This window comes from Cuculus canorus, chromosome 2, assembly GCF_017976375.1.
Source record: "Cuculus canorus isolate bCucCan1 chromosome 2, bCucCan1.pri, whole genome shotgun sequence".
Lineage (NCBI taxonomy): Eukaryota > Metazoa > Chordata > Aves > Cuculiformes > Cuculidae > Cuculus > Cuculus canorus.
In genome coordinates, this window is record NC_071402.1 from 101,365,353 (window position 1) to 101,384,532 (window position 19,180).

Sequence of the window (19,180 nt, forward strand, 5' to 3'; positions counted from 1 at the left end):
CTGGGTATGTATAAATATGTAATAATCTTACGTTATAGATAGTATTTTTAAGGAAAGATTTAGAATCGCCTGATACCCCAACTGTTGCCTAGCTTTCAAAAGAGGTTTAAAATCATAAATGTATAAAAATGGTTTATTATTGTTGCATTTTTTCATCTCACAGATGTCCATTATTCACTGCTCTTCTGCACAGGGAATCTCTACCATCCATTTTTTGCATCCCAAATAGAATATGATAATTAGCTAGCTATATGCTCTAATTTATATATATCAATAATATTTATTAGTTAAAATCATTGTGTCTTTTCATCAAAATCTATATGTTTTGGAGTCTCGTCTAATGAAAGAGATTTTAGATATGTTTGCCATTTTAATCTATTAGACCATCAGACAAACACAGAGAAGTATCCTTCAGAGCTGTATATTACTATACAGCTGGCAGATAGTTTGAGGGATCGTATACATGGCTGCAGAAATGGGGAACTTTGAGCATTAGACTGGGCTGTTTTTATTGTGATTATTATCTTTGATAAAGTGGCATTAATTTAAGATGCAAAGCATTAAGCTGCAATTTCTGTGTTGAGCCTGCTTGTCAATCAAAATATCTTCCTAAAGTTAGTACCACTTACCTACATACTCTAACAGTCAAATTACTTTTTTTTAAATATTATTTTTACTGACACAACATTATAATTATTAGTGGCTTTACAAAAAATATCCAGCAATTAAGAAATAATTGCAGTCAGCTTTGTTAAACTTCATTAACTTCCTCTCTTCCCAGCTTTCCAGCCTGTCCAGGTCTCGCTAAATAGCAGCACATCCTTTTGGCTTATCAGCCACTCCTCCCAGCTTTGTGTCAACAGCAAGCTTGCTGAGGGTACACTGTTCCCTCATCCAGGTCACTGATGCATATGTTGAACAAGACTGGGTGCAGTACTGACCCATGGGGAACACCACTGAGCACAGGCTTCCAAATAGAATCTGCTCCATTGATCACACCCCTCTGAGCTCTTCATCCAGCCAGTTATAAATCCATCTCACTGCCTAGTCATCTAACCCATACTTCCTAAGTTTACCGACGAGGATGATATGGGAGACAGCATCAAAAGCCTTGCTGAAGTGAAGGTAGACAACATCCACTGCTCTCCCCTCATCTACCAGGCTTGTTATGTCATCTTAGGCAGGTATCAGATTGATCAAGCATGATTTCCCCGTGGTGAATCCACGTTGACCACTCTCAATAACCCTTATGCATGGAGATGACATCCAGAATGAGCTGTTCCATCAGCTTTCCAGGGATGAAGTTGAAGCTGACTGGACTGCAGTTTCCTGGGTCGTCCTTCTGACCCTTTTTGAAAACTGGAGTGACATTCTCTTTTCTCCAGTCCTCAGGCACCTCTCCTGTACTCCATGATATTTTGAAGATAATGAAGAGTACCTTAGTGATATCATTTGCAGCTCTCTCAGCGCTTGTGTGAGCACCACATCTGGGCCCATGTGTTTGTGGGTGTCCAGTTTGCCTAAATGATCTCTAACCCAATCCTTCTCATCCGAAGGACAGTCTTCCTTTCTCCAGACTTTCCTTCCTTCCTCCACAGTCTGGAATTTGTGAGGGCTGGCCTTAGCAGTAAGAAAAGAAGCAAAGAAAGTATTCAGTAACTTCGCTTTCTCTCTGTCCACAGTCACCAGAGTACCCACCCCATTCAACAGCAGGTCCACATTTTCCCTAAGTGGTCTGTTTGCTGCTGACATACTTGAAGAAGCCCTTCTTGTTGGCCTTGATGTCCATTGCCAGATTTAATTTGAAGTGGCCTTCCTCTGAGTTTGAAGTGGCCTTCCATGAGAGCCTTTGAGAGATCTCATGCTCTTCCAAGTACTACCTTATTACTGAAAATACTAAAGATAACTTGATTGAACAACATTGTTGCTATTTTTTTGCTCTAAAGATTTATCATTATCAGAAAGAGTTTAGATGACTAATTCAACATTAATTCAGGAAAATCCCGTTGTCTCTTATTTACTTAATAATACATTTTATCTTGTTTATTAAGTACTGTAACATCTATGTCAATAGTCTACTTATCTCAAAACACAGGACCCAATACATTGCCCATATAAAAGTAAACTCAATCCTAAAAAATTCCAAAGCACTGAGAAATAAATTTCAACAGAGATGGATCGGACTAAATATTAAATAAACTTGTTTAAACAAAATACACTTTCAGTGGACTTCCAGACTTCCATTGCCTTACAGAAACAGAAACCACAGAGTAAATTCAGCTGTGTAGATTTGATGAAAACAACAATCCTGTGGGGAATCTCCAACTAAGTGTTTACCACGAGCTATCCCTTTTATTTTTAATAGATTTCCCATACTGTATGACAAATAAGTAAAGATTCAAATAAAAACTGAAGCAATTTTGTCATAGTTAATTCCAATAAAACATTAGATATTATTATGTTCTAAGGTGTCACTCTGGGAACCGGAAAAACAGATATTAAACTAAATTGTTACTGTTACAGAAGGAAAAAAAATCATACTAACATCTAATAAAAAAATTACTTTTTTCCAAGAATTTTTGTTAATGGGAAGGAGTTAGTCTTATATCTAGTATTTTTAGAATAATGTGCCTAAAGCGCTTTAAACACACACACACATACACACATAGAACCACTCTTTTGAGAGCTAGCTTAATATACTTATACAATATTGTTTACGACCGGTCAATAAGAACAGCATGATGGTATGAATATTTAAATTACACACGGCGCCGAACACACACAACACTCAAAACATGCACATATATCACAAAATTTAAAAAACGATCAATCTGTTTTCTAGTAATCTTTACTCCTCTAGCACCAGGCAGAGACTTTAACATGCTAGCAAAAACACTACGTTCGTTACTTGAAGCAATTCTCATTTTTTTGTCGTCTGTCTAAAATACCCTTGTCCTCGCCCTCGTTTCCAACTTACCAACCGCGGCTCGTGAAGGCGAGCGACGTCCTGTCCTTTAGCAACCGAGTATCCCGGGTTTCGGCACCAAATGACGGAGACCAGCTCACAGGGACGCCTAAATCGACAGACGGACTACCGCTCTGGTGGCAAGTAGCAACATTTTATTCTCCAAACGGAGTTTTTATACTCTTCTGGTTGAGATAACATCGTACTTGTATGCACTGTTTACATACTTTATTACTGTTCTTGTTGTGAGAAAGCAGGCTCTGTAAGTTCTACAAACAAGGGTCTACGTGTCTGTCCAGAGTTCACATAACATCCTTAACTAAATCTGCAGGTGTTCCTGGAGTGTATACATTTAGCTTGGGCCCTGGAATGGGGAGAAACCCATTATATCGCCAAGAACCTCTGTGTCCACATCCTCCCTTTCAGGAGGAGCGGCTTTTAATCTCAGCACAGTTTTCTGTTATCGACCCTTTCAGGCCCCACAGAACACTGCTCTCAAGGCCTCTGGCTTCATCATTCTGCTTTTGACCCTTTCAGGCCCTCAGAATGTATAATGGTTCTCCTCATGTGCCTATCTATTTCTCCTAACAGAACAGTGCTGAGCTTTACAAAGTGCTAGCACATCTCCCTCGTGGCAGAAGAGCTGGAAATAGATGAACTTCAAGGTCCCTTCCAACCCAAACCTTTCTATTATTCTAGAATTCTATAAATTTTATGTCTGTTTCCATTCTATCATTAAAGGTAAACATGTGCTTACATACTAGATTTCTAGAGAAAGTGACATACATAGTAGTAAGTAAGATGAATGGGAAAAATAAACAAAAACTTCTATTGAGAAGAAAAGTGTAACATCCTAGGTTGGCAGTTGTTATTTGATCAGAAAGACCTTGAGCATAGCTGGAATACACACTTCTGTTTATAAGTATTCGTGAATCCTTAGCAAGTACAATATGAGGCCAGAAACAATTCTACATTCTGCTTTTACTGGATTCAATCTGGCTGATTTATTTCTTCCTGAGTATGGATTAATTGTTTTGCTAATGAAAAAAATCAGAAGTAGAATAATCAAATTTTTCTTTGAAAAAAAAGTAAAAGACATAAACCAAAATTACACTGGGACTGAATGTGCATTGGTTCAAGGGTTAGGAACTGCAAAGTGACTAAGAAATAGTTTAAAAACAGTCTTTTTTTGAAATTGTGAGAAATTGGCAAAAGACTGAGAAACAGAGGAAAAAGCATTACATTTTATTACATAACTTGTTTTGCATTGTCCAACTTAGAAATCTCTGTTATTATCTTAAAAGTAAATTAGAATAAGCTAATTTCAAAGAAATGAACAGTCTTTGGAAGATTTAAAAAAAATTCTGGACTTTGAATTCCAATTTGAAGGCGTCCATTTCCTCATTTTCACTGTAAGAAATACATACGGCTTTATTGGAAAATGCGTACTATGTAAAGCTTTATGTTTCTACAAATTTTATGTGTTACAAACTTATGTGCCTAATTTTATGTGCCTTTAAGTCATGGACGAATTTAATTTATAAGTTACCTTTTTGGTTCTTGTATGTTCATATTTTTTTATGTTGACAAAGATAATAATTTCTTGTCAATTACTTACTATTCCAAACCTATTTTTATTAGATATACTTTAAAAATGGACTGTTTATTTCATCTTTACTTATTTTACCACTTTCTCAATTTTTTTTTTCATGCTACTTAAAAAAAAAGAATATTTCAAGCTATTGAGTCATTCATTTATTGGAAAAAGAAAGTGCAAATGATATTTTACAGCCTATACATTTTAGTTTCTGCTTCAAGGAATCAGCAACTGTTGCGCATATATCACACGTAAGTGCATATTGTGAATTTTGTACAGACAGTACTAATTTGCAATTCGTATTTCCTTAAATGAGGAAACAAACTTGCACACTAAAGAAGTTCAGTATGAATGCAAACTCTTATTTCTTTGCATAATTTTATCATTAGGATTTAAATGTCTTATAAAACTGGAAAGAAGTGAAAGTTTGGTAAACATTTATTTGGAAGTATTGCTTGAAGACTAACTGCAATGAAATTGGGAAGATTTTCTGTAATAGTTAGTTCTGAATTTCTTCCTTGCCCCTACTGCATTTCTATTTTTGTTGTCTCTTTTACAATTGGCCTATTAAACCCTTTATCTTCAAGATGCAAACCCTTCATCTAACACTATCAATTAAGCTACTATATGTTTACTTGAAAATTTTCTGTCTTTTTTTATGTAATTTGTGTTTTTAAATATTGTCAGTTGCTTTTTGAAATAAACTAAAAGTCGGGCAGGCAATTATAATTTCATACAAGAATTTCTAGTTCCTGTTTTTCTTCCTTTTCTACAAGAATCCAGGATTTTCCCTTTCTACTCTTTTAAAGTGCAAACCTGCAGAACACAAAAAAGACTGAAAAGTTGAACTGACATAGAATTCCATGTAGATTAAGTCAGAAAAAGAAAAGATGAAATACTATTGATACTGATACTCCTTCGAGTCAGTGGCAGTTTACAGAAGAGGAAAATAATTTCCAGCTCAAATTGTTAAATTGGTTCTGTAAATTAGATGTGACATACCCCATTTATTCAGAAGATATCTATAAAATAATTATACTGCTGATCAGGTACACTAAGGATTTGTTTGCCATGTTCTGTTTTTTTTTCTTTCTTAATCTTCCTCAGGCATTAACCACTTGAAAAACTGTAAAACTAGACAGAAGAATCTCCTGGTTTTTTCTCATGTGGTAGATCATAACCAATCTAATAACAGATAGATGTTAACCATTTAATACACAAATATCGACCACCTCTTTGTTTCTGTCTTAAACAGGATTTGTACTTAATTAAAATCTTTAGATGTGTTTTAGTTAAAAGGATCTATTTAGTATATTTCAAATATATTTAATCTCTGTTTTTGCGTCCAAACAAAAGATTGGCCTTTTGAAAAATAAAAATAAGTACTGCCTGATTTTCCTGGGAAACAAAATTTTATTGTATTGTTTATTTATTTTTTTTTACATTTATTATAAAGATCTTTTTCGTCTAAACATTTTATGAACTATAGAGTATCTCCCTCAAAAAATCCTATAAAGCAGTAGAAAAGCTAGTATCCACTCTCAAAATCCATAGTGCTATATACAAAATACTATATTTGTAATCAGGAGAGGACAGAATTTAGAACCTCAGTAGGGAAATAAGGTGTGCAATGATTACCTGGAGAAGCAACGGTCAGATCAAGACTTAAATCTGGGCAACTTGTTGCTAATTTCAGAGGTATTCATATTTATCTTAATGAGAGACTAAATTATTGAGTCATTCACTTTTAGGGCTAGAATAGTGGTCCTAATTGTAACTCAGTATGATTTCCCCATCAACAAGCATTATTTAATGAACTCTAATGCATTCCAGTGCAGTAATCTGCTGTGTTGAATACCATGGGAAGACAGGGATGCATTTAACAAGTCACAATATTCCTGAGCAATGTGTTTGAGAACTGTCCAAAAATTAACTTAACCTTCTGTAATTTTACACTGTCCTCTGGAAGGCTTTTGTCAACATCTCTCCATAACTGCCAGCATCAATGCTGACACCTCTGGAAGGGCTGAACAATGCAATTTTCTATGTCATAACATTCAGAGTTCCAGTTTTACCCCGCTCTTGGGAGATTATTTCTTCTAATCTGCATTCACTAGATGACAACTACCCCTGCTGCATTTTTACGCACACGGAACATCTGCCATTTGGTAAAATCATTTGGTAAAAATGATTTTATAGCCTTCCCCTATAATATGGGTCTCTGCAGTTGGAAGGAGGAAAAGAAAATGCCTCAATCAAAGTAGACAAACATTAATTTATTTATTCCCTTCTATATGTAAAATTCCTTTCTGTATGTAAAAACCACAGTTCTCAACTTCCATAAATCACAGAATCACAGAATAGTTTGGGTTAGAAGGGACTTTTCATGGTCATCTGGCCCATCCCCTTGCAGTGAGCAGGGACATCTTCAGCTCAATCAGGTTACTCAGAGCCCTGTCTAACCTGATCTGGAATGTTTCCAGCGTATCTACTACATCTCTAGACAGCATGGACCGGTGTTTCAGCACTCACATAATTAAAATTTCTTCCTTATAATTTGTCTAAATGTACCCTCTTGTACTTTAAAACTATTATCCCTTGTCCTATCACAGTAATCCCTGCTAAAAATTTTGTCCCCATCTTTATTATAAGCCCCTTTCTGTTTAGGTACAGAAAGGCCACAATAAGGTCTCCCCAGAGCCTTCTCTTGCCCAGGATGACCAACCCCAATTCTTTCAACTCTTTCATCATAGGGAGATATTCCATCCCTTTGGTTATTTTTGTGGCCCTTCTCTCAACCAACTCCAACATAACCATGTCTTTCCTTTGCTAAGGTCTCCAGATCCGGTTACAATACTCCAGGTGAGATCTCAGCAGAGAGGAGGAGAAGTGTGGAATCACCTTACTCAACCTGCTGGCCATGCTTCTTTTTGTGGAGTCCAGGATACACTTGGCTTTCTGGGCTGTGAGCATACACTGCTGACTCACATTCGACTTCTCATCAATCAGTACCTACACAAGCACATCTTTGCATACAAGTTGAATAAGAGTCAAATAGGCTTGTATTAACAGGTAGCCAGAAATACAAGATCTAGTGATCAGGCACAATCAATATCTACTGGTAAAGAAAAGGTAAACAAACAAGTTTAGCAAACCTTGAAGAACATTTGGTTCTGATATTGTGATATATGAGCATGACAGACTGAGAAAGTGACACACAAGGTTCCTGATGATGTGCCAGCATACCAGAAGATCACAGACAGGGAACTTTTTTTGTGACTAAAGGCAAAAGAAAGAAGTAATATGCATGTTTTCTGTTTGGGCGATGTATTTTGTGTATTAGTCAGCATAAGGATAGACTTTGTAGACCGTCCTTGTGTCTGGGATATTTTTATGACATACTTTTTATTGGGTTATTTGATAACAAAATAGTATTTCACAGTATATAAATATATTTTCTCTCAGTAAATATCCTGCAAGTTGTATGAAGTGGCTAAGGATGAATATGATATAGTGTATGAAGAACAAGCAGAGTTGAGCAACAAATTCCAAAATTATGGCACTTTGTGTCATCCACTACAAAATTACATTTCTTGTTGAAAATACAGATGACATTATTTCATGATTATTGACTCTTTTTGAAATTTTAGCTGTTTAACTCTAGCCACAATGCTTTTGCTATGGAAATGGCTGAACAGTCAAGATAATTTTTTTTTTTTCCTTTTTTTTCACAGAAAAGTAGTATTACTGTTTCTTCTATTCTAACATTTTATTTTTATTTCTGGTATTTTATTTACTATGTGTGACCTTGTTCAATCTCACACTAGATTTAGAAATTATTTATTACCTTAAGTCTACTTGGAACGGTTGTCATACATTTTCAAGAGATTTGGTTCCCTTTGCCAAAGGGTACAGTAACAACAGTATAAAACTGTAACAACAGTATAAAACTTTGGACTTCGGTAAAGCCTTTGACACAGTTTCTCACAGCATTCTGCTTCAGAAACTGTCTGGCTCTGGCCTGGATGGGCGCACACTCTCTTGGGTTGAAAACTGGTTGGATGGCCGGGCCCAGAGAGTGGTGGTCAATGGAGTTAACTCCAGCTGGAGGCCAGTCACAAGTGGGGTTCCTCAGGGCTCGGTACTGGGTCCAGCCCTGTTCAGTGGCTTTATCAATGACCTGGATAAAGGCATTTAGTGCACCCTCAGCAAGTTTGCAAATGACACTAAGCTAGGAGGAAGTGTGGATCTGCTGGAGGGTAGGGAGGCTCTGCAAAGGGATCTTAACAGGCTGGACCGCTGGGATGAGGCTAGTGGCATGAGGTTCAACAAGGCCAAATGCCGGGTCCTGCACTTGGGGCACAACAATCCTATGCAGTGCTACAGACTGGGGGAAGAGTGGCTGGAGAGCTGTACAGAGGAGAAGGACCTGGGGGTAATGGTTGACAGCCAACTGAACATGAGCCAGCAGTGTGCCCAGGTGGCCAAGAAGGCCAATGCCATCTTGGCTTGTATCAGAAAAGGTGTGACCAGCAGGTCCAGGGAGGTTATTCTCCCTCTGTATTCGGCACTGGTGAGATTGCACCTTGAGTACTGTGTTCAGTTCTGGGCCCCTCACCACAGAAGGATGTTGAGGCTCTGGAGCGTGTCCAGAGAATAGCAATGAAGCTGGTGAGGAGGCTGGAGAACAAGTCTTACGAGGAGCAGCTGAGAGAGCTGGGGTTGTTTAGCCTGGAGAAGAGGAGGCTGAGGGGAGACCTTATTGCTCTCTACAACTACCTGAAAGGAGGTTGTGGAGAGCAGGGAGCTGGCCTCTTCTCTCAAGTAGCTGAGGACAGGACAAGGGGGAATGGCCTGAAGCTCCACCAGGGGAGGTTCAGGCTGGATATCAGAAAAAAATTCTTCACAGAAAGAGTTATCGGGCACTGGAACAGTCTGCCCAGGGAGGTGGTCGAGTCACCTTCCCTGGAGGTGTTTAAGGAACAGGTAAATGAAGTGCTCAGGGACATGGTTTAAGGGAGTGTTAGGGATGGTCGGACTCGATGATCCAGTAGGTCCTTTCCAACCTGGTGATTCTATGATTCTATGACTCTTACACAGGCAAGCACATCAAAGTTGACACACATGTCATTGCTGGAATTTGAGTGTGTTTTTCACACTGTCAAATGTGCTTTGTGCGGGGTGAGAGCAGTATGATGCCAGAAAACCACTTTTCTTTAGAACAAGTTGTCGTTCTTTCTGTTGCATTTCACTATTTCTGAGATAAGTAGTTATAAAGACTGACATCAATGTACAGTCTTATTATTGACATCTGAATTATTGACATATCATAAATCAAGGTGCATTTGATTTGTACATCAATGGTACATCAAAATAGTATTAGAGTTCAGAAGATGAATGGCATCAGCAGTATTCTGACCACACTCTTCATCATAATGAAAAGGTAGGTTCACTGTTATTTTGTGAGAGTAGTTACGCAGTTTAAATATAAACATCAATTAAAGTTTAATTAAATATAGTCCTAATTGACAACTTAAAAAAAAAAAATTAGTAAACAGTTTTTCGTGTTTTTTTAAGAGTTTATTTAGGTAATTGTTAAGGCTTTTTTTCTTTTCCCATGTGGATAACAAAGTAATTAAGCATTTAAGTAGGACATGAATGAATTAACTTGCAGATATTTTGGAGGAAGCATTTTATGAAAGGATGTGCTAAATAGAAAGCAGTGAACCTTCAGGACAAATAAATATATGTAATATATAATTATTATAATTACTATAATGCTATTGGGATTGTATTTACTCATCTTATAAAGTAATATTAACCTTTTCCCCCTACCCTCTGCAAAAAAAATCTAGGAATTACATGGTAGGTATTTTCTCCTTGAATGGCTCTGGAAAATATTTTTAAGGTTTCTTGTTTCTTTCTTTGAGCTGTACTAATTCAATTGCTTTTCCATATGGGGAAGGGAAGGAAAGAAGTTGTTTCTTTCAGGTAAGAAGTAACTTACATGGTCGACATTTACTTAGAATTTTCGTCAGATGATTGCATCGTCTCCTCTAGACTGATCTTTTGGACACCATAAATCATTAAATTTTAATTTTTACCCAAATATTCAACTAAAGCACTAATCTAGAATGCAGCAGGAAAGGGGATATGTTAAGCAGAAACACAATTTTAGCCAGTTGGACATTTGGGAAATGGATTTAATTAGAGTTGGTTTCCTAAGGCAGAGCTGTTAATTCTTAAGGCATTGAAAGTGCTCAGAAGGACTCTAAACAATCTAACAAGCTAAGACTCACAGAAAGAATAAATAGTATGGTCCACAATATTGCGTTCATCTTCCAGGCTTACATAGTCCTTGACCCACATGTATTCATCTGAGACACCAAGTAGAGCAACTAGAACAGAGCATGAGTCCCTCTCAGCCCAGATTCCTGCCTTTTGTATGAAAACAAGGCTTTTCTCGCTATGTCCCATCAGATGCAGTAAAAATGCCAGAGCATCAGAATGATGAGTGGAGTGCCCTCTACTCCTTTGACTTCTCAGTGTAGACAGAACTGCAGATTCCAGACAAAATCACAATATCATAGAATTATAGAATTGTTTAATTCAGAAAAGACCTTCAAGATCATTGATTCCAACTATAAACCTAACACTACCTAGTCCACCACTAAACGATATCACATCCACACCTCTTTTAAATACCTCCAGGGATGGCGACTCGACAGCTTCCCTGGACAGCCTGTTCCAGTGTCTGATAACGCTTTCCTAATATGTAGCTTAATCCTCCCCTAATGCAACTTGAGGCTGTTCCATCTCATCCTATCACTTGTTATATGAGAGAAGACACCCATCTCACTACAACCTCCTTTCAGGTAGTTGTGGAGAGCAATAAGATCTCCCCTCAGCCTCCTTTTCTCCAGAATAAACAATCCAAATTCCCTCAGCCACACCTAGTAAGACTCGCACTTCAGACCTTCACCAGCTTTGTTGCCGTTCTCTGGACATGCTTCAGCACCTCAATGTCTTTCTTGTAGTGAGGAGCCCAAAACTGAACACAGTATTCATGGTGTGGCCTTGCCAACACTGAGTACAAGGGGATGATCACTCCCCTAGTCCTGCTGACCAAACCATTTCAGAATGCTGTTGGCCTTCTTGGCCACCTGGGCACACTGCTGGTTCATGTTCAGAAGGCTGGCAACCAGCAACCCCAGGTCCATTTCCACTAGGCAACTTTCCAGCTGGTTGTCCCCAAGCATGTAGTTGTTGTGGCCTAAGGGCAGGACTTGCCCCTTAGCCTTGTTGAAACTCAAAGGGTGAGCAAGCAGCAGCACAGGTTTGCACAATACTTTTTTCCCCCTTTGCTCTGTGTCTGGTCTAAACTCTGCTTAACCAGAACAGGAGCCTCTGTGGTAGGTGAAGTCAAGCACTAACAAGTCAGAAAACTTAATTCTGAGGTTGAAGTACAAATGGATTCTGTATACTGATCTTCATGGTGTGAAATACAGTCTTTTGATGTTGTTAATTAACCAGTGATTATGGCTGTTTTCAATTAATATTTAAGTGCAATTAACATTAACAATAGATGTCATTATTTATCAAGCAGCATTTGTAGTGCAGCTTATGCAGTCCTTCAGACCGAAGGTGATTTCACCTGACAAGATGTCACTGCCAACTTTGTATGTCGGCACTTCATTCATTTCCATTTCAAGTTTAATGAGTATATCTTAGCATGCAATATATATAGAATGCAATATTGCCACCTGTATACTGTTAGTGCAGACTGCGTTTGTATTGAAAGCATTTTACAACCTGTTCCAAATCTCATGTCACAGCCTGTCTCCACATAGCCTGCATACTGCTTCTACTGTCTTTTTCTTCCTGAGACTTGTGTTGTTGCACACCTTGCATTTCGCTATTAGGGCTCCTTTCTGAAGCCGTGTCATCTACACAGAGACTGGCAAGTAGCTCCTTCTTCACGTACTGAGGCATGAGCGCCAGTCTCCAATCGCAGTACATTTATGTGAAGGGAGAGAGGGGTAAGTCTTCTGGATCGAAGTCTCTGGTCTTGTTCATTCTTCTAGCATCTAACCATGAAATTCACAGCATGTGAAAAGTAGCAAATCCCTTTGTAAAACAAATAGTTTCAGTGTAGAAGTTTACATACTGTAAGATTTTGTTGGCTTCAGTACACTGAATATTTGTTTCAGCCTAGTGATCAAGAAAGTACGACATATTGGGCTTCATGTTCAGTATTCTGACTGTGATAATACTTAATTTTGAATTTTCTATTTATCAATGACCTGCAAGAATGAATCTAGGCAAGTATGGTGTTTTCTTTCTCCATCTGCTTATTTTTTTTTTTGCTCTTCCATACTCAATGAAGCTCTTTACAAAAAAGCAGATCTTCTAACTAATGTATCTACTTCCAGGAAAATAAGCCACAATACTCCCCTCAAAAAAATTTTAATAAGTTCCTATGGATTTTTCTGAGTGCTTTTTAAACATATGACTTCTTTAAACCCATAACCTGATTATGAGAAGTGCTAAGTAAAAACATTTAGACAGGCAAATGTTTTTTGTCTGTATGGATAAATCCTTTGGCCTTTTGCCAAAGGTCTTAAAATGTACTGTGTTGCTAAATCTTAAATACATCACAGTGATGTTACAGTTCTTCTAGACTATTTTCTTGAAGATTTTTTGGGGTCCATTTGTAGGTTTTGAGTGATAGGTAGACATAAGATCCTAGGCAAAGATTTGGGAGGCATGTTCCATGCTTTTTTCTGATTATTGCAGATTGATGTGCTCTAGAAACCTATGTGTCTGAAGGTTCTAGATCTATCACGTAGAGAGAAGCTTCATTCTGCACTGAAGGAATGAAAACACCACATGTCTGAAAGCACATTGATAAACTCTGGGGACACAGTGTTTTTTTACCAAGACTTTTACCACCTTCTCTCCTTCATTCCCTCATTCTCTCTTTATTCTCTCTGCTACCTTTACAGCAGCTTTAGATAGTATTCTAACAAACACACAGCCTTCTAATGTAGAAGCCCCTTCAAATAACTACCCCAATCAAATGTTTATAACTGGCGTTTACTGACTGTAGTGATCTGGAAATATGTGTAAGTAACTTTGTTATGAACTAAGTTAAGATTAGTTCATCTGTAAGAAAAGTTTTATGAATGGAAGTAAAGCAGAATGCACTGGATTATTATGACATTTATTAATTTTCTAAGATCCTGAATTGAATATGTCTTTCAGTCATAAGTAATATAGTAAGATGGAGGTTTCATATAGATATATTCCTATAGCTGAATATTCTAAGGTGATTAGATACTTACTAACAAAAAAGAAATTAGATGGTCAAACACAGTAGTTTGGTCTTGTGATTAACATGTCACAGTCAGCACGGTAGGGGGTTGCTGCGCCTTATCAACTCTTTGTGCGACATGATGGAAAATTACATATTCTATAGAAACTGACAAAAAACAAGGACTGGATTTATTCCAATTATATTTACCATGATACATGTATTATCACCAAAGGATATAAGCATATCCAACAGCAGTTCTGTACACCGCTGTAATATAGCAGGAGATGAAGACAACCCTGCCTCTAAACTGGACTTTCAGTTAGATGCATGAAGTTGAACCTGTCTTCTTGGGCCAAGTGAAGCCATTTATAATCTGGAATCCAGTTCCCTACACTACTGCATTTCTATTTTAATGACAGTAGTACTATAAGCCTTTCTATAATGCTATCAATTTAACATGAAATTATTGTCATCCAAGGCACTATGCATCTGCTAAGTCTTTAGTTCCATCTTCCATAATCCTTCTTTCCTCTTCATTTGTTCTTCTTTAGAGAACCATACACTTAAGATGGCATGTGCAATTTTAAGAGATCTAAAGATCAATAAAGAAATTAATTACTCTGTTCAAGGATGGATATAGCAGTGTAGGTTTGTGTGGTGAGATGAATGAAAAAAGTTTCATGCCTCCTGGCTGGGTTTGGATTCTGTATACTGACTGTAATGAGAGTGTCTTGAGTGGTAAAGAGGACGCAGGTTACTTTTGTAATATGTTTTAAAAGTATATATGTGATTTTTCTGACACTGTTCATATTGCTTTTCCTATGCATTTAGTGTCTTTCTTGGAACTGTCAAACAGAATAACAGATTTTGTGGGCTGGTTTCAGTATAATCATGCAGGATTAGGTCTTTTCTACACTCTTCCTCACACAAACCAGCACTAGAATCTCATGTAAAATGCCAGTGATAATTTTTAAAACTCCAAAACTAGGTTTCATTTTTAAACTTAGATTAGAATAAGAGTTGAAATTTATCTCAATTGTGAGTCAAGGACTGCTTTCCTAACCAATCTCCAATGTATACTAGACAGATGACAGAAAAGATCGCAAGATGATTTTTTGTATACTGAGTAGTTTGTGCTGGAGCAAATAATTTTCTTGAAGTTAGTTAGAAGCTACAAATTTATTCCGTACTTTATCAAGATCCATTCTCTCAATGATAAAAGTATAATTTTAAAACCTATGAATACTTTAACTAAGTGGTTTGTAGTGAAAAGGACTAAATAATCATAGAATCACCAGGTTGGAAAAGACCTCTTGGATCATCGAGTCCAACCATTCCTATCTGCCACTAAACCATGTCCCTGAGCACCTTGTCTACCTGTCTTTAAATACCTCCAGGGATGGTGACTCAACCACCTCCCTGGGCATCCTGTTCCAGTGCCCGACGACCTTCTCTGTGAAAAATTTTTTCCTGATATCCAGTCCAAACCTCTCCTGGCACAGCTTGAGGCCATTCTCCCTTGTCCTGTCACCTGTCACTTGGGAGAAGAGGCCAGCTCCCTCCTCTCCACAACCTCCTTTCAGGTAGTTGTAGAGAGCAATAAGGTCTCCCCTCAGCCTTCTCTTCTCCAGGCTAAAGAACCCCAGTTCCCTCAGCCGCTCCTCATTCTCCGTCGCCTTCACCAGCTTTATTGCTCTTTACTGGACACGCTCCAGAGCCTCAACATCCTTCTTGGAGTGAGGGGCCCAGAATTGAACACAGTATTCAAAGTGTAGTCTCACCAGTGCCAAATACAGAGGCAGAATCACTTTCCTGGTCCTGCTGGCCATACCGTTTCTGATACAAGCCAAGATGCCATTGGCCTTCTTGGCCACCTGGGCACATTGCTGGCTCATGTTCAGTCGGCTGTCAATCAATACTCCCAGGTCCTTCTCCTCTAGGCAGCTTTCCAGCCGCTCTTCCCCTAGTCTGTAGCACTGCACAGGATTGTTGTGCCCCAAGTGCAGGACCTGGCATTTGCCTTGTTAAACCTCATGCCCATCGGTTCAGCCTGTTAAGATCCCTTTGCGGAGCCTCCCTACCATCAAGCAGATCGACAGTTCCTCCCAGCTTAGTGTCATCTGCAAACTTGCTAAGGGATTCATTCAATGCCTTTATCCAGGTCATTGATAAAGTTATTGAACAGAACTGCACCCATCACTGAGCCCTGAGGAACCTCACTAACTGGCCTCCATCTGGAGTTAACTCCATTGATCACCGCTCTCTGGGCCTGGCCATCCAACCAATTTTCAACCCAGGAGAGTGTACACCTGTCCAGGCCAGAGGCAGACAGTTTCTGAAGCAGAATGCTGTGAGAAACTGTGTCAAAGGCTTTACTGAAGTCCACGCTGAGTCAGTGTGAGAGGGGGGCATTCTCTGCAAACCAGCGTCTAGGTAGCCACATGTACCCATTGAGGCTCCATCTAGGTGGCTGCATCAGTCCTGGCTGGTGCAGTACTTGGAGTAGCCTTACATGGTGCAGTACCTGGAGTGACCACTATGCTCCTTGGTCCCTTCCAGACAGCCTCCAACCCCACTCTTTGCCCTTCCTGCTTGCCCTGCCCACTCGAACTGCTGCTCAGTCTGCCCTGTTTTTCTAACATGCCCCGCACCTGTTTGCCATGCTCTGGGTCGCGGTACTCCCTAGGGGCTGTTTAAATATCCCACAGTAGCAGCTGGAACCGCCTCTCTCTACGTCAGGCACCACATAGCAGTTGAGGCTTCCAGAAGTCAGGAGCCAGGAGCAGCCTGCCCCGCTCCCTCTTGGGTTTTCCTGGGCTTTTCCTGGTTCTGGCAAGCGCTCCACTGCTGCAAGCTGTCACCTTGCTGCAGTACTCACCGTCCTGCTGCTCGATGTCACTGAAAGAGTGATGTTGCTGGCTTAGCCGCATTTAAATCTCCAATAATATTTCAATGAACACATTTTTGTACTTCTTGTAGTATATAGATGTAAAAAGAATGAGAACAGATGTGTTCATGAGTATAATAGGACCTGGTATATGATCAGTTGTTGTGAAGACCAACTTTGTTTCTTTCTTTGCTTTAAACATTTTGTCTAAAGGCTGGTTATTTGTGCGTTTGTTTTGTGGTGCCACCAACGAATAGTGGAGATGGTGCAGTAGCAAAGCTCCCCAGGGACTGAGCTTCGCATATCGCCTGAGGGCCTTGTTTGTGGTGCTGGGAGGGGAGGTGCAGGAGTAAGCACTGCTCTCCCTCACCTGTCTGAGCTCAGGGTCTGGAGCTGGCTGTTACAGGGGGAGCTGATGCAGCGGCAGGTGCTGCCCCCGCAACCCCATCTTCCTCCACCCATTGGATGGCCCAGGCTGGACCCTCCCAAAAGACATGAGGCAAGACCACCCCAACATGTGCTGGTGGGGGTCAAACGGGCCTTATAAAAGATCTCAAAAGGAACCACATGGCGGAGGAGGCTCTCACTGCTGCGCTCTCTTGTGCGCTCTCTCTCAACCATCACTTTGATCGGGCCAGACTGGACCATGCGGCCTGGAAGAAGCTGCTACTGTAATCATGTGTTCCCAAGGAACTGCCACTGCCCACTGAAGTGGTGATTTCTTTCCTTTTTCCTTCTCTTTCTTTCTTTCTGTCTCTCTCCCATTACTTTATGGTGTGCGTGTTGGATCAGATCTGTGTGACCTTGTCTACATTCAGGGGTCAGATTGTGATCTGAAAGGGCTGAGATTTGTTCATGTAACTTTCGGAAGTTGCACCCCGATGTCGCGGCTGTGCACCAGAGTATTTTGGGCTGTTTATGTTTGCTGGAGCCAGAACAAATATTGCTTTTGATTTTCACCCTGAGCATGACCTTATTGGCCTCTGGATCACTGCACAGATAAATGAACCCCCCCACCCCCCAAGTCACACCTGGATGCGAGTGTGTGGCTCGTGAGTCTGAGGTGGGACAGTTTTATGCAACATTTCCTTTAAAAAACATTAGGGAATGTAGGGAAAGTCTTTTCCCTTATTCCTATATTCCTTTTAGCTCGTCTCTTGCATGTGTATTGAAAAGATGAACAAAATTCAGACTTTTGACATACATTTATATAACAATATCTAAAAGCAGTCTCCTCAGCTTTCTGTAGATTCGCTGGTCAGTGAAAGTGAAACTCTTAGTGCTTAGAGGGCTGAGCTTACTGGTTGAATGACACCTTGCAATCCTGTTACTGGTTCTCACAAAACACATGGAATCACTAATGTGTAACCAGAATTTTGTAGTTTCTAAACACATCTTGCAGATCATAAAGAGCAGCTCTGTCATGAAATATCATATATTAGTTGCCAGAATGGTGATAATAAACTGTGCTTAAGTGATAACAACATTTTTTTTCCTGCAGAAGCTGAATTGAAACAGCATTAATGAATACAGGGTGGAAGAATTGTTGCTTTTGAGTAACTTCGGGCACACTAAGACATGGAAAAAGGCTCCTGTCTTGACTTGTTTGTCACAGTTTCTACTGGGGCTGCCTAGTCAGAAGAAATGGGTTTTGCCTTCTATGGGACAGTGACATATATAAGATTTTGGTAAATGTATAACGGGCTTTATCCCTGCCTCCCCAGCTGAGCAAAACTTGAACTTACACAGGATAGTCTGGTTTTACTTCTTACTGACTGGAGGCAATGCCAAGTTGAGAAGCATTGTGGGCTGGATCAACAGATGGGGAAGTCATGATAATTAGTTGTCCTGCTGTGCTTAAACCTGATGCAACTTGATTTTTAATTATCCCTTCAGATTTATGCAATCTATTTTTCAAAGCCTAAAGTGGAGAAACAGGTGGACAGCGGGAGCTGTTGATAAAGGCTGTCTGGTTCTTTCCAGAATTTTGCAAGCCTCAGCTTTCCTGTTGACTCAAGCTAATATTTTAACTCTATGTCTCTCCCACAAGAATTAGGTTAAGGCATTTTATTACTACTGTGTTTGCTGTGTAATCCTTTCCAGTTGCAGTCTAACAGTGACGATTAATTGGTTTAAATGGCATGTCATGTTTTGAAAGCTATTCCCACTTAGGACTTTATTCTTTGTGTTTAAGAGAAAAATCATGTTATCAGAGCGCACTGTAGTTTGTACATAACATTTGCACTTTTTATAATACCCCATGCTTTGGTCATAATTTTTATAGCAGAAACTTTGTACTTTGTCTTGTGTTAAAAGTGTGAATGCAGTTAACAGAGAGATATTTAGTTCACTGGAAAAACTGCAGCTGCTGGTAAGACAGTGGTAATTTTGTTTCCAAGCCTATGTGTTCCTTGC